Below are 22,003 nucleotides of genomic sequence, written 5' to 3' on the forward strand. Positions count from 1 at the left end.
TTACTGAGCATTTGCAGAAGTTTTATATATATGTATCTCACTATGTATATATAAAATATACACATATATCTCACTATATATATAAATATATACATATATATCTCACTATATATATAAATATATACATATATATCTCACTATATATATAAATATATACATATATATATATTTTTTTTTTTTTTGAGACGGAGTCTTGCTCTGTAGCCCAGGCTGGAGTGCAGAGATGGGATCTCGGCTTACTGCAAGCTCCACCTCCCGGATTCACGCCATTCTCCTGCCTCAGCCTCCCGAGTAGCTGGGAGGCCCCCGCCACCGCGCCGGGCTAATTTTTTGTATTTTCAATAGAGACGGGGTTTCACCGTGTTAGCCAGGATGGTCTCGATCTTCTGACCTCGTGATCCACCCGCCTCAGCCTCCGAAAGTGCTGGGATTACAGGCGTGAGCCACCGCGCCGGGCCCAGAAGTGATATATTTTTTAAAAGGTGACACCCACTTCACAGAATCTCGAACTCACTGTGAAGGGAGTATCACCTCCACTTTTATCTCAAGTCAAGGGAGAATCTTAAAGTGAACCAACAAAGTGAACTCTTAGTATATAAGGGTAAGAAGAAAAGTCAAGTTTCTTTTTCTTTTTTTGACACGGAGTTTCACTCTTGTTGCCCAACCTGGAGTATGATGGCACGATCTTGGCTCACTGCAACCTCTGCCTCCCGGGTTCAAGCAATTCTCCTGCCTCAGCCTCCCGAGTAGCTGGGATTACAGGCATGCACCAGCACACCTGGCTAATTTTGTATTTTTAGTAGAGACGGGGTTTCTCCATCCATGTTGGTCAGGCTGGTCTCAAACTCCCGACCTCAGGTGATCCACCCGCCTTGGCCTCCCAAAGTGCTGGGATTACAGGCATGAGCCACCGTGCCTGGCCGAAAAGTCAAGTTTCTACAGAGAGGAAGGGGAAGGCAAGACCCACTGAATAAATTCAAGTTAACAAAGGAAGAGAAAAAAGAAAGTTGTTTTTCAGATTACATTCCACATGTTAGTGCTTGTTCAGCGCACTGACTACACATGCATGTGCCATTTATCCTATGATCTTATGGTTAGTGCTTTTAGGGCAGTTTTTATCCATTAACTATTTTTCATGGTGATTTCTGTTTTATTAAGTTGTTTTTAGTAAAGAATCTTATCAAACACTTCCAAAAACATTATATCTATTGCTATGCTTAGCAAGACATTCAGTTTTTTTTTTTTTTTTTTTTTTTTTTGAGACGGAGTCTTGCTCTGTCGCCTGGGCTGGAGTGCAGTGGCCGGATCTCAGCTCACTGCAAGCTCCGCCTCCCGGGTTTAGGCCATTCTCCTGCCTCAGCCTCCGGAGTAGCTGGGACTACAGGCGCCCGCCACCTCGCCCAGCTAGTTTTTTGTATTTTTAGTAGAGACGGGGTTTCACGGTGTTAGCCAGGATGGTCTCGATCTCCTGACCTCGTGATCCGCCCGTCTCGGCCTCCCAAAGTGCTGGGATTACAGGCTTGAGCCACCGCGCCCGGCCAACATTCAGTTTTTTTGATCTCTAAGAAGCCTAAAACGTTATTTAGATAGGATTTTCCCCTGATAAAATAAAATATATTTTCTACCAACATGTTAAGTGTGTACAAGCTTTCAATGATCTTTTATTCCACAGTAGATGCCATCATTAAACCTTAGAAAGAGATGAGACTGTGCCACTCCCCTGTCCTTTAAAAAATCAACAAAAGACAGAATAATAAGCTGAGAAAGAGAAGTTAGAGAGGTAGAACTCTCCAAAAAGCCAGTGGAAGTTTAAAGAAAGAAGGTCAATAGAGTCAAATGATGCAGAAATGTCAAGGATAGAAACAGAAATTATTGTGATTTAGTGAGTCAAAGTGACCTTTTTGTGTCTTTGAATCGAGGGGTGAGATGTAATACAATAGTGCAGAGCATGGAGGAGTAAATGACAGGTGAGCAAGGGAGGATAAAGAGGAGCAGTATTTTTTCAACAAGTTTGTGGAGGGAAAGCTTTTGCATTTTTAAACTAAGGAAACTTAGGTCTCCTTAAAGGCTGAGGAAAACAAAACATAGAAAGTGCAGGACAAAAGGGGTGAGCGTGTAAATGGGGTATGGCTGGAACCTGGAGGTTAGAAAAGGAGAGGAGGAAGAGCCCAGGAGGATGGGGTACGTGTGGAAAGAACCACACAGCAGAAAAATGCAAAGATAAAGGTAAATCAAAGGGGGAGAAGACAGAAGTTGGAGTTTGCCACTCTTGGTCTCAGTTTTCTATGTGAGGTAGGTGGTAGGTTTATTCGCTGAGTGGGTATGTGAGTGGAATAAGGTTGCCCCTTCACAAGGGAGAGTGGAAGCTGAAATTCCCAAGGGAACATCTTTTTCTAATTCTTACAAAGACACCATAAGGAGTAGCTACAGCCTTTGGTAAGAATTTTAATATTAATAAAAGTGGCAAAATATTGGAAAAATATCTGTTTCTAAGAAGTCATTCTATAAATGGTTAGCTAATTCATTGTAGAAGACCTAAGCATGATCACAATTTGATCTAATTCCTCTAATTTGTTTTTGCAGAAGTAAAATGTGGTTTAGGAATCCCCCGATCCTCCTAAAGCAAGACATTAAATTTGGGCTTATTATATTTCAACTGGACTCTATCATTTAGCGATTTTAGAGTCTTCTGGTATTCATTTTTGAGTCTCTCAAGATACTCAAGTACACTTCTTGAGGTTTTTTTTTTTTTTTTTTTTGACATGTCTAAATTTTAGTTGATACATTTAACACATGTGCTTCTGTGATATCTTCTTACTTTTTGAAAATTGCCTTTCCTTAGATAGCATTGTTTTTTATATTACCAGTCTCATTTAGCCTTGTTTTTTTTGGAAGAAACTGATCTGATCTTTTTATTAGGTGTGTGGGGTTTTTTTGGTTTGTTTGTTTGTTTTTTGTTTTTCTTTCCCCTGTGGTTTAGAATTCTTTTAATGGTCTATTATTTTAGTTTCTTCACTTTTCTCATGGACAATGTCCACATTTTATGTCATTATTTTTTCTTGAAGTAACTAACCTTGAATGGAAAAATTGGTATTTTTCTTTCCCACCAGCATGTTGAATCATCCATTTGTCTGGTAGCTTGAGACAGCCAGCAGAGGAGTCACAGGAGTAGGTACCTTTCCATGAGCTCACCTCTGTTCCACTCCCATCTCATAAAGGGTGTGACAGATACTTCACAGAAGGCAAGGAGAAAACAGGTCAGAAGTACCTTATTGGGGGCTTAGCGCTGATTTTGGTTCTGAAAAGCTGGCCACTAAGAGACAGCAGTAGCTATGTCTGCCTCAGTATGTGACAGACCATGCTGTTGGGCCCATATATAGCCTCCATATCTGCCACTGTGGCTACTTCATTCACGTACCCACTGTGTCAGTTCTGGGATGACTAAAATCAACTGGGTGAGTCATTTTGTCTACTTATCTGTCGAGTACTTTTTTCATGGTAGTTGCTATTTGCTGAGCATTGAGGGACAATACAAAAAAGTCTTCACACTTCATGCCGCCTCCCACGTTTGTTCACAGATTCAGCAATTTGTCTTTTACTTTGGAGGGAATGGCCAGTGGACTCCTAAATATTTCACTGTACTGGCAGGTCCTGAGACTTGGTAGGGTTCATCTTCTACCCTTTGGAGCACGTATCTAACCAAGGCTTCCAGTATGGTGGCCACCTCTTCCTCTTTTGTCCAGTCATCATGATTTTATTGATGTAATGAATCAGTGTGGTGTTCTGAGGGACTCATAGGTGATTCAGACCTTTTCAGACAAAATTATGGCAAAGGGTAAGAGTGTTACCACAGCCACAAGACAAAATTAGAGATCAATATTATTGTCTATTTCATCTGAATTCAAACCTTTTCTGATCTTCTTTTCTAATTGGAATGGGAAAAAAATATGTTGTCCAAATCAATGGCTGAAAACTAGGTACCTGAAGTTTTATTAATCTGCTTAGCACAATATCACATCTGGCACAGTAACTATAATCATCAGGTTTACTACTTGATTAAGTCTGTAATAGTATACGGTTATTCTCCAGGACCCATCTGGTTTCTGCAGGGGCCACACTGGTAAGTTAAACAGAGATGGAGTGATTACTACTCCTGCATCCTTTAAGTTTTTAATTGTAGCAATCATTTCTACCATCTCATGGGATATGATACTATTTGTTTATTTGTTTGCTTGCTTGCTTTTTGTTTTGAGACAGAGTCTCACTTTGTCGCCCAGGTTGGAGTGCAGTGGCACGATCTCAGCTCACTGCAACCTCCGCCTCCCGGGTTCAAGCAGTTCTCCTGCCTCACCCTCCTGAGTAGCTGGGATTACAGGCTCATGCCACCATGCCTGGCTAATTTTTGTATTTTTAGTAGAGAAGAGGTTTCACCATGTTGGTCAGACTGGTCTCGAACTCCCGACCTCAGGTGATCTGCCCGCCTCGGCCTCACAAAGTGCTGGGGTTACAGGCATGAGACACTGCCTGGCGATACTTTTCGTTAATTTATTATCTTGGCTACGGTTTGGGGACAGTTTCAGAGGTTTCCACTTAACCTCTTCCCCTATGATAGCCCAAGGACCTAATGTGGGGGTTATTCCAAATGCTAAGCCAATTCCAATGATACTCTCAGGAACTTGGGAAATGACCACTAAGTGGAGTCCTGAATCCAGTGGGTGAAATTTTAGCCAACTCATTTATTACCTGGCCCTGTAGACCACCACTCTAGTGGGGGTTGAGGGGACCATAACCATGCTTTGAATCTCTAGATATCAGTATTATCTCTGCTTCCAACTAATAATCCTAAAAATGTTTATTTGCAGGCACTATCCACCCTCCCCATGCATTTTAAATGCTGGCGTCATCATATTTGCTACAGCATTTTACTTCACCAGGATATTTTTCCAGGTCATCATGAGTGAAGTCTTGAGCCATTGAGCCACTACCACTTTGTGCCAAGTACTATCTGTGCCCTGCCTGCCAACCAGGATGACAACCCTTCATCTGCCAGGTGGTGAGTGAGCCAGTCCCAAACTCCTACTTTGTCACCCATTTCTCAGCCCATTTCTCAACATCAGTACCATTGGTGTTGATTTGGGTCCTCCAAGAGTCAGGCTTCAAGATGAGATAGAGGAAAAAGAGGTTTATTAGGGGCAATGCCTTTGAGAGAAAAATAAGGTAGGTAGGGAGTAGAAAATGAAGGCCAGGAGAATCATCAGACTGCACAACCCAGGCCTGACCTGGTTGAATGAGTGAGAAAAAGGAAGAGAATTAGGAGAATCACCCTAGACTTCAGTTTAGCTCTAAGAAAGTTTGGCAAATATTGGGAAATCCTAAAGTCAAAGTTGCCTATCAGAGGAGCTCTGTGACTCTCAGAAGCAAGTCTGCCTTAGTATTCCTGTTTTGCTCAGTCATTGGCTAAAAGCAGCCTGTAGGAAGCACGACTTTGGCTCAAATACAATGATGATTTCAGATCACAGCAGCCAAGGGTGCCCACAGGCAGAAATCTGAGAGGTGCATTTTCATAGTTACCACGGATTAGAACAGTTGGAGGATTGTGAGGAAGAGCAATAATTATTTGTGTAGGTAAATAATAATAGATAACCGGTACACAAGAAGAAAAATCATCTTTCATGAAACAAGGTACATTCTCTCCTCCTTTGGGTTGATCTGTCAGTTTACTGACATGGATCCATTGGTTGAAAGTTGATTAAGCAGCAAAGGTCTACCCACAGTACAAATACCCAGAAAGAGCAAATGTAGATCATTGCAATGTCCTTGAGTGACAAAGGGGTGGAGGCAGAGAGAGAAGCTCTGCTGATTCAGACCAGAGGGAATTTTCCACCCATCATAAAGGTTTGGCTTATATTCTAGAAACTAGACAGTGACTGAGCAACATATGCTAGAAAGTTGGTGCTCTGCTGAAATTGGGCCCCAAGATATTTTTGGAAACTTTGATGCCCATGAAGAGGGAAAACTGCCAATTTGAAGTGAGAAGAGTGTTTTTGTCTCTAAATGTAGAGTTTATGGTTTAGTTTTTGAGAAAATCACTATTTCGAGAAATAATCACTGTGTTGGACACTTAAGAGAAATTGAGCAGTACCCAATTTGGAATTCAGACAATTAAGACTTTGAGGAGTTAAACTATGAAAATTTGTCTCCACTGAGGATGGAGATACATTTCTGTGGATTGTATCCTTTAGGAGAATGTTTCTTTTCTGAACAAGGAGTTAGATTTCATTCTGTCTGAAACTATTCTTTAGTGGTGCTTTTGTGTCATCCTGGGTGAGCCTTCAGAAAGAGGAGGTCAGGAGTGGAGAGCCACTTGGGCAGAAGTGATATGGAGGTATACATTTATCTTATGCTGGAGAAGAGACCCTAACGGGAGTAGACTGGGTTTGTAAATTCCCATGTTGGACCAAGCTTTTCTGATGTTGTTCTGAATTATGTAACTAGACACTTACTGAGTCTTTATTAGTTTGTTTTAGAAAAATAAACCATTTTATTCAATTGCTCAATTATTATTGAAGTCCTTCTAGGCTCAGGCACTATTTTAGTTACTTGGAATATATATGTCAGTGACAAACACAAAAAGCCCCTGCCCTATGAAGCTTATTTCTTATCCCTTGGATGTTCTATCACTGGAAAAGCTAGTCTTGGATTGGAAATGGGACAAGGAGAAGTAGTTTCTTCTGTCCTGGCCTTGGGCATTAGGGCCTCCATTCTGGGAAAGCACAATGTGCTCAAGAAAGCACTCAGTGGAAGAAGTGAACCAGCCCTGTAACATGTTGGCCGGCTGGCAGCCAAAGCGAGAGACATCCAACTGAGGACTCCTGTGGACGGTCCTTGGCTTGAGAACTCTGAGAACTACTATATCTGGCATAATGTTTTAAGCTATCAGGGAAGTTCCCTTCTGTTACCTACGAACCCTCCAGGGAATTCTTGTTAAGGAATACAGCCTGATCTTAGCTACCACTGTGTGGGTTTGAATGCCTTTGACCTCCATGGGGGTGAAGTGGTACGAAAGGCAATTACAGTGTCTGGCAGTAACGAAATTTGACCCTCAGAACAGAGCAGCAGTCCAGAATCAGCTGATGGGCTGAGGTGGCAAGTCATTGTGCCTTTATAAAACAAGGAAGCCCTTTCTGGGAATTTCCTGAAATACTTGGGAAGTAGATCCCAGTAAAAATTGGACTACCTGAAGTTAAGCAAGATATAAGCTTGGACTATTGTCAAAATCCTAAAGCCAAGTGTGACTTCTAGGCTGGAAAAGCTAGGATTTCTGGGTTACATAGCACCTGAGAGCTTCAGGAAGCACGAAAGATAGGATTTGTGTGCAGGTTCTGAGTTCTAAGGTCAGAGCCTGAATCACGGAGTAAAATGTGAATCAAAGTTTTCAACATGGATATGGTAAGTAGGGTTTTACATTAAGGCCACTGAAGAATAATTCTGTGTCTAAATGCATCTATACATATTTTTGTCAATACTTGATCTTTGTGTTAGTCATTATTTCTATTGTCTTTTTTTTCCTGAAACTTTATAGTAAAAGCACATCTAACATTTCAGATCACTTTAAGAATAAGACGGGATGGAATAATACGCCCCCTGGAAAGTTAATTTCTCTAAGAAAATGCACTGACTCTAAGAGAAATTTGCAGGTATGAAAAGTGATCATTGTTAAGTGATACAGTCTCTCACCTTCATCCATTCTTTCTTACCTCCCAAATAAAGGTTTGTGAGAATAATAACATATCCACATATGTATTGCCACACAAACAAAAATACCAAACATGTAGTCATATACATTAAACAAACTGTGTCACCCAGGTGATAGGAGTAGGAAATGCTCAGAACCTCCTAAGGTGTGTTATTTAGTATTTAGCATTTTATGTTTATCTCATTAAAGTTTTGTGATATATTAGAGTCTATATAGATCAATAAGCACTGCCAAACTGCTGAAGGTGATACAACTATTGAAATGTTTAGCACAAAATTTATAATGCTATAATCTCATATACTATAAAGCCTAAATTCTGCAGCAGAGGGACCTGGACTCCTAGACTTCAGCTGTTTCTATTGCTCCTACTATAATTCTTACTATAATTACTATAATTTCTGTTGCTCTTACTATAATTCAAATGTATTTTTTTGATGTCAGAGTCTTTCCTAGAGGTCACATAAAACTCTGAAATTGGGTCAGGCCAATTGGGGAGTATTATGATAGGCGATTAAAATCTCTAGAACTACATGTTCTGTTCATTTTCATGAAATATGAAATCTGTATCTTAAGAATCTCAAAGCTTCTTAAGGTTGAGACTTCTATTTTAAAAGAAGGGGAAGTTTGGGTTACCTTTTCAAATGGTTTCCTTTTTTCAGTATTTAATATTTTCTCTACCTTTGATTAAGCCATTGAAAATCCCTGGCAGAATGCAGGTAGTGAAATTTGACCAAAGTTTGGAAAAGAAAGGACTGAAGAGAAGCGGTTGTCTTCTTTCTCCCTTCTCCCTTCCTGTGGTTGATTGCAAAAATGGCTGCAATACTTTGCAGCCCCTTCCAGCAAGAAGTGGAATCTACTTCCCCACCCCCAAGATCAGGTGGGCTGCTCTTGAAACTTGCTTGGGCCAATAATGTGACGGAAGGGATAGTTTGTATGTTTTGAATCCAGGTGTCAAGAGACCTCACAGCTTTCACTCCTTCTGATCTCAGACTCTTGCCCAGCATATCTTTAGCATCAAAGGAGACCAAGTGGAGCAGAAAGTTGTAATGGTTGAACTGTCTTAGACTAACCAGCCCCAGCTAACCCACCAGCCGCCACAGATACATGAACAAGCCCAGCTGAAAGATCATCTTAGCCTGGACAAAGCCAAACCACCAAGCTGAGCCCAGTCCAAAATGCCAAACTGCCATTTGTTGAGTCACAAAATTTGGGGGCAACTTTATGAAACAGCGAAAGCTGATAGCTCTAACTACATCTATGAGTCATACAACCTAGAAATGTTATCAAGTAAGTATTTTCCTCAAAATAAAAGTTTTATAGAGTCACTTAAACCAGTGCTACTAAAAGTGCTGATCCACAGAGAGAGAGAGAGCTTGCACCAGAATGTCAATCTGTACACTGCTTCCTTCGTCAACAAAGTCTTGCTGCAAAAATTGTGTCAGCTGAATTAAATAGTGTGCACAGTTGACATATTTGGTTTATATTCCTGTGCAAACAGAAAATATTCAGATAGTAAGAATTTAGGCTTTTCAGGCTATACAGTATTTGTCACAATTTTAGGCTTTGTATACCATACAGTCCCTGTCAACTTTGTCATTATAGCACAGAAGCAGCCATAGACAACAAGTAAATGAATGGGCATGGCTGTGTTTCAATAAAACTAAGAAGCAGACAGCAGTCTGGATTTGGTTTGTGGGCCATAGTATGCTGAATTCTGAATCCTAAGCCATTTCAGCAGCTCATCCCGTCAAAGCTCATTATCGTGTCTGCTTTTATAATAATGTCAAAAGAATGTAGGCAAGAGCAAAACAGAATTGGAGGTATCTTTCCTTAGAGACCGGAAAACCAAATGCCTGAAATAGTTGTTTCAGATGCCCCAACATGGAGCTAGAGGGATAGAACGAAATATGAAAAATGTACATAATTATTTAAAATGTATATGAGTAATAAAGTGCACAAGTACTGCCAGTCAAGTCCCTGGGCCAAATTTGGAAAAAATAAATATTCTAAGAAGTTTTCATTTCAAAATGTTGATATCTCAGCATTACTGCTTAGCAGTAAGGAGTTGGAATATTCCTTCCCTCATTTTTTTCCTTCCTCCTTTTCTATCTTCCTCATCCTTTCCTTTTTTCCCTTTCTCAACCTAGAGGAAAACATTTCCAGGCACCATTGAAAACCAGTATTACATTATTGAAGAGTAGGTTCATAGGGCAGCAGTTAAAAGCTTGTGGTTTTGCCATTTGATTTTCTTTCAGTGTAGTTTGGAGACAACACATTTCTGTCTCATTAAAGTTTGAGACAATCTGTCTTTAGATTCACCCTGACAATGGGCAGGGTGTACCCGTGTAAGGGAGTGTTAGGAAGAGGCACAGAAAATGAGATGCCAACAATCACTATCCATTTCTCAAAAAGCATACTGGGCAGATTTTCAAATTGTCATTACATTCTGGGTTTTTTTTTTTTTTTTTTGAAATACAAAGATGATTAGTTGCTTTGACAAATATACTCCTCCCCAAATAACAACTGCTATCAAAATCACTAGAGTAAAACAAAAATCTGTAGAACTACATGTTCTGTTTATTTTAATGAAATATGAAATCTATATGTTAAGAATCTCAAAGCTTCTTAAGGTCGAGACCTCTATTTTAACGGAAGGTGAAGTTTGGGTTACCTTTTCAAATGGTTTCCTTTTTTCGGTATTTAATATTTTCTCTACCTTTTGACTAAGCCGTTGAAAATCCCTGGCAGAATGCAAATGTAGGAAGAATAACCCACTAGGAATCACAGCCATTGTCAGTCACTAACAATTTATCTCAGACTGGTCAAGCCTATTTTCCAGAGAGAATAAACACGGTGTCATGGCTCCTAGGGAGGGTTAGGAGAGAATAAGTCCCAGAGAATGGAATGCCAGAATGCCTTGATGGGGTGCCACAGCTGGGGAGAGGGCTGGGACAATGGGGAAATTAGAGAACTAGAGATGGCAGCAGGGGCCGTAAAAAGGTAATATAGATACATGTTAAATTTTGCCTACTTCCCAAATTTCCTTCAGGATGGCCATAGCCAAGAGAACCAAACATTACTTGTCATGGCATGAAAGGGTGCTGCTTATTTCAGCAGGGAGAAAAGGCCTAGTGTCAGTGGCTAAGCATCCTTCTTCAGCACATCTGTAGGCTAATCTTCATCTGCTAGGATGCCGTATAGCCTCCCAGGAGCCCCTTGTTGCTCTCTTCTTGACCACAGATTGATAACTCCTAGGGTCCTCTAAGCATGACTCTCTTATCAGGGCATCACAAAATGGCATCTCATATATATATGTGATGTCATGATATATATATCTATATATATATATAGATATATATATATCACTATATATATATATATATAGTGATGTCATGATATATATATCATGATATATATATATATAAAGTGCCATTTATATATGACTCATCCATTTTGTCTTCTGATGTTTATATTCTCATGCCCATGTTCTCCACTACTTCTCTCTTCTTCCTCCCCTCCAATAATCAAATGATACCCTTTCTACTTCCCTGTGTCTCCTCTTTTCATCAGTATTAACTAAGTCTTCAGACAGGGCATTGTGAGAGCCAAAAGCTCATTGCAATAACTTTCCTCTTTACTGTTTTACTTTCCTCTTTACTGTTGTAGTCAGTAGTCAATACTTCTTTTTAGTCATCCATAGCAAACATCCTCTCAAGGGGACAGATAAAGATCATAACAAATTGGAAGCTGAAAAGTACTACTTTAAATACAAAATACTGTCGTCAGTCGCCAAACACTCCATCCTCACTCCCAAAGCTGTCATATGAATCAGAACTCAATAGAAATATGGAATCTCAATGATTCATAAATTGATTCATTTATTCACCAAATATTTTTTGAGCAACTATTATAGGAAACACTCTTCCAGGTGCTGGTGATACAAAGTTAAGGCATGCTCCTTGCCCTGGAGAAGTTTATCATCTAGTAGGGGAGCCAGATGTGTAAGCACAAAATTACAATAGACAGTGATAAGTGCATAATGGAAGTAGCCACAAAGTATCATTTTGTTCAGTTGAGGTAGTCAAGGACTTTGCTGGGCTGGACTAGAAAAAGGCTTCCCTTAGGAAGAGATTTTGAGCTGAGTGTTGAGAGATAATTTGCAATGATAGGGGAAGCAGGAGGAGTGACTAGTAAAATTTGCCTTGAGCATCGAGTTCATGTAGAAAATTGGTAGGAGATTTTAGCCCTAGGCAGTGGAGCTAGAAATGATAGTGGATAAATATGTGAAATGTTGAGGAGGTAAAATGAGAGTTAGAGTTTAATAATATGAATGAAGAGGGAGAAGATGTTATTTTGCCTGATGCAGAAGTCTGGCCCTAGCATTCCTGAATGGTGGCTCACCAGCCTCTGCTGGGACGCTTCCAAGAGTAGTAGCTGTCTGCCTCACAGGACTGCAGCCTGTTCTAGTCCAGACAGACTGGATTTTAGAGACAGCTTCTTTATATTGATCTGATATCTGCCTGCCTTTAAATTCCACCCCATCTTATTTCTTTATTCAACAAAGACTGGGTCTGTTTTCTTAGATGTAGATCTGAGACATCAAGATATTTACAAATGGTTATTTTGTCTCCTTGGTCTTTTCCAGTCTTCTTTACTCAAAACATTCCCAAGGATTCAGGAAATTTCTATATCTATCTATCTATCTATCTATCTATCTATCTATCTATCTTCTGTCTATCATCTATTGATCTATCATCTATTGATCTATCATCTATCTATCCTTTATCTATCTATCTATCTATCATCAATAGGTAATCTATGTATGTATGTATGTATGTATGTATCTATCTATCTATCTATCTATTTATCTCATCTACTCACATTTCTCCAGAGGTTGGATTTGGTGTCACAAATGTTTAGTGTCATTGCTTTAAAATATGAAACTCAATGACTGAGACTGTTATCATATCAGCCTCTTGAGTAGCCACAATAAAATAATAAAAGGACAAAACAAATGTGGGAGAAAGAATAGTATGTCTCAGCCAACTCTGGGCACACTGCCTGTGAGTTAGTCCTGCTCCACAAGGAGCAGCAGAAAGCAAGAAAGCAAGCAAGCAAGAAAGCAAGCAAGAAAGAAGGGAAGGGAGAAAGAGAGAGAGAGGGATGGAGGCAGGAAGGGAGGGAAGAAGGAAGGAAGGAAGAAGGAAGAAGAGAAAGAAAGAAAAAAGGAAGAAGAAAGAAAAAGAAAAAAGAAAGAAGGAAGAAGAAAGAAAAAGAAAGAAAGAGAGAAAGGGAAAGAAATAAAGAAAACAAACTATGTTTCCTTAAAATATCATTCACTAAGAGATTGCCACCTCTTCCTGGAGATAAATGTCCACTCTCTTAGTCATTTGAAGTAACTGTCTCATTTTGTTACTGTAGAAAAAAATATAGCTCAATGCAAATAAACCCAACATAGAGACTAAGATAATAAAATAATATTAAAGCTAAAAGTGAAGTTTGAGATAATCTCATCTAATCCTTCATTTTACAGAACAGAAACCAGATGATTACTTGGTGATGATAACAAGTGGTAAAATTACTTGTTAAAGCCATTAGGAGAATAGTTAATTAATGACTTGACATTCTTTTGGCACCAGATTAACACCACACAAATTACTTTCTAATCACAAAGGAAAATATCACTGAACAATGGGGGGATCTAATGGTCATGGCACTGAATAAACAGTTATTTCTAATGGTGGTTCACCAAGATAGTATCTTCTGATGTGATTCAAAGTGGAGTATCTAACATCACCTAAGATGTAATCTGGTCAGAAATATCTAATTAGAATACAGAAAGTTTGACAAATGGTGTTGGAACAAATGGATACCCACATGCAGAAAAATGAACTTGAACCTCTTCCTGACACCATGTACAGACATTAACTCAAAGTAGATCAAATAGTTAAATATAAGAGCCAAAACTATAAAACTTTTAGAAGGAAGCATAGGTGTAAATCTTCATGACTTTGGGTTAAGCAATGGTTTCTTAAATATGACACCACCCAAAGCACAAGCAACTAAACAAATAAATAGATAAATTGGTCTTCATAAATTTTTTTTTTACATGAAAGGTCACTATAAAGAAAGTGAAAAGAAAACTTACAGAATGAGAGAAAATGTTTGCAAATCATATACCTGATAAAGACCTTGCATTCAGAATATATAAAGAAGTGGCTCGATTTAAAAATGGGCAAAGGGCTTGAATAGACATTTCTCCAAAGAAGATTTACAAATGGCCAATAAGCACACAAGAAGATGTTCAACATCTTTAGTCATTAGGGAAATGCAAGTCAAAATCACAATGAGATACCATTTCATACTCACTAGAATGAATATAAGTTTTAAAAAAGAAAAACTGATGAGTATGGGTGAGGATATGGAGAAACATAATTTAAGAAAGAAAAATAACAGTTCTGGGTAAGGATGTGGAGAAATTGGAACCCTCATGCATGGCTGGTGGGAATATAAAATAGCACTGCTACTGTGGAGAACAATTTGGCAGAACTTTCAAGAAGAGTTTTCCTTGCAATTCCACTCCTAGGTAAGTATCCTAGAGAAGTAAAAACCTATGTCCAAATAATACAGGAATCAGGAATATTTGTTACAGCATTATTCATAATAGCCAAAGAGTGGAAGCAACCCAGCTTCCACTGATTCCTCCTTGTACCTGATATTTAACTGATGAATGAATAAACACAACATGGCACAATGGAAAATTATTCAACCATAAAAAGTAATAAAGTTCGGGCCCGGAACAGAGCGTAGGGGAGAAGTACTACCCAATTAGCGCCAATCTCCATGGTCAATTTAGTTAAGGTCTCCTTCAGAGTCCGATTCATCCTTTCTACCTGTCCTGAGCTTTGGGGCCTATAAGCACAATGTAATTTCCAATTTGCCCCAAGAATGGAAGCCAAATCCTGACTTACCTTAGCAACGAAGGCTGGTCCATTGTCTGACCCTATTTGGACGGGAAAGCCATACCTGGGGAGGATTTCTTCCAAAATTTTCTTTGCTACAACCTGAGCAGTTTCTCTCTTAGTTGGGAACGCTTCTGTCCATCCTGAAAAAGTATCTACAAAGACAAGTAAGTACTGATACCTATATTTTCCAGGCTTTATCTCAGTAAAGTCTATTTCCCAATAGATACCAGGCCTAGTTCCTCTACACCTAATTCCTGCGGTGGTCTGGGTTTGGGGGCAAGCGTTGTTTAGTTGGCAGGCTTTGCAATTTGTTGTGACATCGCTGGCCAGTTCAGCTATGCGCCTGATTCTAAACTTGGCGTGCCTGATTAAGTCCATCATTCGCCGGGCACCCAGGTGGGTTGTCCGGTGGATGTGTTCCAACACCTGCCATCCTAATTTTTCTGGTAGGATGGTTTGGTCATTTATATCAGTCCACCACCCATTTTTAACCTGTTTTAGGGGAAGCGTGTTCATCCATTCGCGATCTTGTTCGGTATAGTCGGGAAAACATGGCAAATTTCGCGGGCCAGGATCGGGGAGCTGGAGCGCGAGGAGCTGACTGGGAGCTTTTGCTATGCTCCTTGCGGTTTGGTCGGCTAAGAAGTTGCCTCGAGCAATTGGCGTAGTTGGTTTCTGATGCCCAGGGCAATGTACGATAGCCAATTTCTTTGGTTTCCACAAAGCAGTTAATAGAGCTAGGATTTCTTGCTTGTTTTTTATTTCTTTGCCTTCGGCTGTTAATAGTCCCCTTTCTCTGTAGATGGCCCCATGTATGTGCGCAGTAGTGAAAGCATAGCGGCTATCCGTGTATACTGTTAGTTTTTTCTCTGCCCCTAGGGTGAGGGCCTGTGTGAGGGCTATCAGTTCGGCTCTTTGGGCCGATGTCCCTGGAGGCAAGGGTTCCGCCCAGATTACCTCAGTCTCTGATGTTACAGCCGCTCCTGCATACCGCTGGCCTTGGTGGACGTAGCTGCTGCCATCAGTGAACCAGGTGAGTTCTGTGTCGGGGAGCGGAGGATCTTGCAGGTCCTCCCGCACCCCATGCACCTGAGACAGTATCTCAGTGCACTCATGGAACGGGGCGTCCAAGTCTGGATTTGGCAGCAGTGAAGCAGGGTTTAAAGAGGTTGGGGGCAGAAAAGTTATTCTGAGGGGGTTTAACAGCAGTCCTTGATAGTGAGTGAGCCGGGCGTTACTCATCCATCCGTCCGGCGGCTGCCGGAGGACGCCTTCAATGGCATGCGGGGTTATAACGTGCAACTCTTGCCCCATGATAAGTTTATCAGCGTCTTGGACCATTAGGGCAGTCGCCGCGATTATCCGCAGGCAGGGTGGCCAGCCAGCAGCCACTGAATCTAATTTTTTTGACAAATAGGCAACTGGCCTCTGCCAGGGGCCTAGGTACTGTGTTAACACGGCTTTTGCAACACCCTTACTTTCATCTACGTATAAGTGGAAGGGCTTGGAGACATCAGGGAGCCCCAGCGCGGGGGCTGATAACAAGGCAGTTTTGATTTGTTGAAAGGCCAGCTCAGCCTCTTCCGTCCAATTGAAGGGCTGCCGTTCCTTTGTTGCCTGGTATAGGGGCTTGGCTAACTCAGCAAATCCGGGTATCCATAACCTACAGAACCCTGCTGACCCCAGAAATTCTCTCACTTGCCGTGTCGACTGGGGTCTAGGGATGCGTAGGACTATTTCCTTTCGGGCTTTGGTTAGCCAGCGTTGCCCCCCTTTTAATAGGTACCCCAGATAAGTTACCTCCGACTTGCAGATCTGAGCCTTTGTTGCTGAGGCTCGGTAGCCTAGCTCCCCCAGAGTCTTCAAGAGGTCCTCAGTCCCTTGAACACAAGTTTCCGGGGATCTGGCTGCTATTAAGAGATCATCAACATATTGCAAAAGAGTTATTTCAGGGTGTTGCTGCCGGTACTCACCCAGATCTTCATGAAGGGCTTCATCGAACAGGGTTGGTGAGTTCTTGAACCCTTGTGGCAGCCTGGTCCATGTTAGCTGACCGTTGATGCCCCTCTCAGGATCCGTCCATTGAAATGCAAAGAGTCCTTGACTTTTGGGAGCCAGAGGAAGGCTGAAGAAAGCATCTTTTAGATCAAGAACGGTATACCACTGTTTTTCGGGATGTAAAGCACTCAGAAGGGTGTATGGATTGGGCATAGTGGGATGTATGTCCATGACCTTTTTATTAACTTCTCTTAAATCCTGTACTGGCCTGTAGTCCGTACTGTTGGGTTTACGAACAGGTAACAGTGGAGTATTCCAGGATGAGTGGCAAGCCCGTAGGACTCCCTGGTCTAGGAGTCGGCGGATATGGGGCGTAATTCCTTCTCTTGCCTCCAGGGGCATAGGATATTGCCGAACCCGAACCGGGTCTGTCCCTGGCTTAACTTCCACAAATATGGCAGGTCGATGTTTAGCTAGCCCTAAGCCCCCAGTTTCTGCCCACGCTTCAGGGAAACGCTGGAGCCAAGAGTCAATTTCCTGATCAGGGGGCTTTTGCTCTTGATGGAGTCTGCACTCATCTTCTAAGGTGACAGTCAGGATAGATATTGGCCTGTTTTGGGAATCAGTTATCTTGGGCCCTTCTGGCTCAAAGTGGATTTGGGCCCCCATTTTTGTCAGCAAGTCCCTCCCTAGTAGAGGGCAGGGGCTCTCTGGGATGACTAGGAAGGAATGGGAGACTTTTCCCGTTCCTAAGTCTACAGTCCTCTGGGTTGTCCAGGGGTATTTTTTGATGCCTGTGGCCCCGTGCACCCAGGATGTTTTCTTAGACATTTTTCCAATTGGTTTGGTTAGGACTGAGCGTTCCGCCCCAGTATTGACCAAGAAGCGAACTGGGGACCCCTCCACTTGCAAAGTTACCCTGGGTTCAGGGAGGGGGTCCGAACCCCGTCTTCCCTAGTCAGAGTCCTGGGTAACGAGTACGGAGGTAGGGTTAGCTGGTCTCCGTTTCTTTGGGCAGTCTTAATCCAGTGACCACGTTCCTTGCAATAAGCACACTGATCCTTTTCTAATCCTTGCCTAGAGCCTTGCTTTGTCTGCTTTCTGCTTTGGCCATTCCCTGCCTGGGAGAAAGCTGCTACTAAAACTTTGGTCATTTCTTTGGTTGCCTTGAACTGTTTTTCTTCTGGAGTATCCCTATTATTATAAACTCGCTGGGCCATCTGAAGGAGGTCCTGAATCTGCTTTCCCTCTAAACCTTCTAATTTCTGGAGTTTTCTTCTAATATCTGATGCTGCCTGGTTTACAAAGGACATTACTACCGCAGCCTGATTTTCCGGTGCTTCCGCTTCCGGGTCCATAGGGGTATACTGTCTGAAAGCTTCCATTAATCTCTCTAAATACACAGCGGGGCTTTCTGTCTTACCTTGTAACACAGAGTATACTTTAGCCAAATTGGTGGGCTTGCGAGCTGCAGCCTGGAGACCCGCCATTAGAGTCTGGCGATAAATGAGCAGTCGTCCCCTACCTTCTGCCGTGTTGTAGTCCCATCTGGGCCGGGTCAAAGGAAAAGCCGCGTTAATGAGGTCAGGATTTGCAGTTGGCTGGCCGTCATCTCCTGGAACCAGCTTTCTGGCCTCAACTTGGATTCTTTCCCGCTCCTCCGTTGTGAACAGGATTCGGAGGAGCTGTTGACAGTCATCCCAGGTTGGCTGGTGAGTAAACATGACACTGTCTAACAACGAGGTTAGATCTTTGGGATTATCGGAAAACCGAGCATTTTGGGACTTCCAATTGTATAAATCACTAGTGGAAAAAGGCCAATACATGAGACGGGAGAGCCCGGTATCATCGAGCGATCCTATTTCTCTGAGAGGCAGGGCTACGGTGGAGTCAGGGAGTCGGGAAGCTTGGTCCCGCAGTACGCGGCCTCGCGTTCGGCCGGCCGGTCCCCCTGGGTTACTTTCGCTCTCGGCTGCTTCCGCTTCTCGGTTTCCCTCTACAGAAGCACCACCCTGGGGGACTGGGTCCTGCGGGATAAGGTGCGGATATGGTGGGGGAAGTGTGGGTTCTAACGTTAGGGGGTCCTGGCTGTCTGGCAGCACAGGGGCCGAGGGAGCAGAGGGAGTCCTTTGTCTTGTAGGTCGCATTACTAGGACCTTGCAAGGCTCAAGGATGAATGGAGTTATCCAGGGCGGTGGGTCTTCCACAAGATTTTGCCACACTAGAATATAAGGAATTTGATCAGGATGTCCTGACTGCCCTGGCAGGAAAATCTTAGTTTTTACCTTAGTAATAATAGAGAGACAGAAAGTTCCTTCGGAGGGCCACCCTACGCCGAAAGAGGGCCACTCCAAACGGCAGAAAGTAACTAGCTTTCCCTTCTTTAGTTCTACACTTAAGTTACGCCCCCGAGCCTTCACATCCTTAAAATTGGTAACAAGGAGTGAGAGCGGTGTGCTCTGGTTGTTGCCCATCTTTGGACTGCTCCTACAAAGAGAAGGAGGGACGAAAATGAGTGTGAAGCAGAGGGGAGTATCCGACAGGTCCGGTCCTGGAAGGGGAAGAAAAGGTTTTATGTTTCGTTTTGGACTTACACATAACACTTAACAATAATGGACAGACAGTGAGAAACGATGAGCCTTCGCGAGCGCGTGTCGGACTTCCGACCTGAGTCAGACGGGGCAACCAAGGATGGAGGCCCCCAGATGGGCACTGGGGGACGTCTCCCACCAGTCCCGAGTGGCTGTCTTTTAGCGCGTCCGCCAAGACCATGCCACTTATAAAACAGACCAATACAGATTACAGATTACAGATTTCACGAAATTTCAGGGAGACAGACAGAGACAAAGACAGAGACAGTGACAAAGCCGGCTTACCTACAGATTAAGATCCATTGACTTGGGGGTCTGGTGGGCTTGGGGGAAATCCCGGACGAGCCCCCATTTGTTATGCCCAGACCGTTTATTCCCCGAAGAAGACCACCAGAGTCCAGAGTCAAAGCTAAGCAGCAAGGATCTTTATTACAGGTTCGAACCTGGAACTCTCCCTCGCTCGTGAAACGAGACGGGCAGGAGAGCTCCCCCACTGAGCTCCGAGCAGTGTTATATAGTCTAAGAAAAGTGGGCATAGAGTTATTATACAAATCAGATATATGATTGGCTAGTGTTTGAACAAGGCGATTTGGCTAACTATGATTGGTTCCCGCCATTTCTGATATTTTGGTTCAAACTTTGAGGCGGGAGAGCAGGTTTATGGCAGCAAGAGTTTATCTTACTTAAACACGTCTTGTGACCTTGCCTCAGAACTTACAAAATCTGTGGTATGTGCAAAACAAAATCTCTGGTACGTGCAGAAAACCAGGTACTCACAGAACTTACGAAATCTCTGGTATGTGCAAAGATTAGAGAGCAGAACAAGGGTGTAGTGGGTGGGGGGCGGGTACACATCTATCTTTGTGTCCTTTCACCTGAAAACATTATGCTAAGTGAAAGAAGCCAGACACAAAAGACCACATATTATATGATTTCATTTATATGAAATGTTCATATAAGGTAAGGGTCAAACAAAGAAACCAGGGTCCATCCATGCAAACAGAAAGTACATTAGTATTGCCAAAGGACGGAAGAAGGAAGAATTGGGAGATCCAGGGTTTCTTTTCGTGGTGATGGAAGCATTCTGGAATTAGATAGTGGTGATGCTTACACAGCGTCGTGAATACACTAAAAACCACTGAATTATACACTTTTAACAATTAAAATGGTGAATTCTATGTTATGTAGATTTAATCTCAATAAACAAGGTTTTTTTTGTTTGTTTGTTTTTAAAGAATACACAGTTTTAGACATGACTTCCATTTTACAGTTGATTCAAGCAATAGGGAAACAAGTTAAGGGATATCAGGTGAAAGCAACCAGACAAACCCAGAAGGTCGACCAATCAGTAGGACAACTCGACTGGTCTTTTTAAAAATACACTAACATAAAAGGCAGACTGTGCTAGCATTTCAAGTATATGTCAGAATACCCTAAGAGGTATGTACTCTTAAACAGAAAGACTATTGTCAGGCCTCTGAGCCCAAGCCAAGCCATCGCATCCCTGTGACTTGCATATATACACCCAGATAGCCTGAAGTAACTGAAGAATCACAAAAGAAGTGCAAATGCCCTGCCTCGCCTTAACCGATGACATTCCACCACAAAAGAAGTGAAAATGGCCAGTCCTTGCCTTAAGCTGTGATATTATCTTGTGAAATTCCTTTTCCTGACTCATCCTGGCTCAAAAAACTCCCCCACTGAGCACCTTGTGACCCCCACTCCTGCCCGCCAGAGAACAACCCCCCTTTGACTGTAATTTTCCTTTACCTACCCAAATCCTATAAAACGGCCCCACCCTTATCTCCCTTTGCTGACTCTCTTTCTGGACTCAGCCCACCTGCACCCAGGTGAAATAAACAGCCATGTTGCTCACACAAAGCCTGTTTGGTGGTCTCTTCACACGGACGCGCATGACATTTTGGTGCCGTGACTCGGATCGCAGACCTCCCTTGGGAGATCAATCCCCTGTCCTGCTCTTTGCTCCCTGAGAAAGATCCACCTATGACCTCTAGTCCTCAGACCACCCAGCCCAAGGAACATCTCACCAATTTAGCATTTAGGCTCTTTTTCATCAAATATGAAAAACTCAGCCCAGTTCATGGCCTGTTTAGCAGCAACCCTGAGACGCTTTTCAGCCCTAGACCCTGAAAGGTCAGAAGGCCGTCTTATTCTTCATATGCATTTTATTTTATTACCCAATAATTAAATAAACCCCCAAAATTAAATTCCGGCCCTCAAACCCCACAACACGACTTAATGAATGTCGCCTTCAAGGTGTACAATAATAGAGGAGAGGCAGCCAAGTAGCAACTTATTTCTGAGTTGCAATTCCTTGCCTCCACTGTGAGACAAACCCCAGCCACGTCTCCAGCACGCAACTCCAAACGCCTGAACCGCAGCTGCCAGGGATTCCTCCAGAACGTCCTCCCCCAGGAGCTTGCTACAAGTGCCGGAAATCTGGCCACTGGGCCAAGGAATGCCCGCAGCCCAGGATTCCTCCTAAGCCGTGTCCCATCTGTGCGGGACCCCACTGGAAATCGGACTGTTCAACTCACCCAGCAGCCACTCCAGGGACTCTGGCCCAAGGCTCTCTGACTCCTTTCCAGACCTTCTTGGCTTAGCAGCTGAAGATTGATGCTGCCCCATCTCCTCGGAAGCCTCCTGGATCATCACAGATGCTTTGGATAACT

This window comes from Macaca thibetana, chromosome 12 (assembly GCF_024542745.1).
Source record: "Macaca thibetana thibetana isolate TM-01 chromosome 12, ASM2454274v1, whole genome shotgun sequence".
Classification (NCBI taxonomy): domain Eukaryota; kingdom Metazoa; phylum Chordata; class Mammalia; order Primates; family Cercopithecidae; genus Macaca; species Macaca thibetana.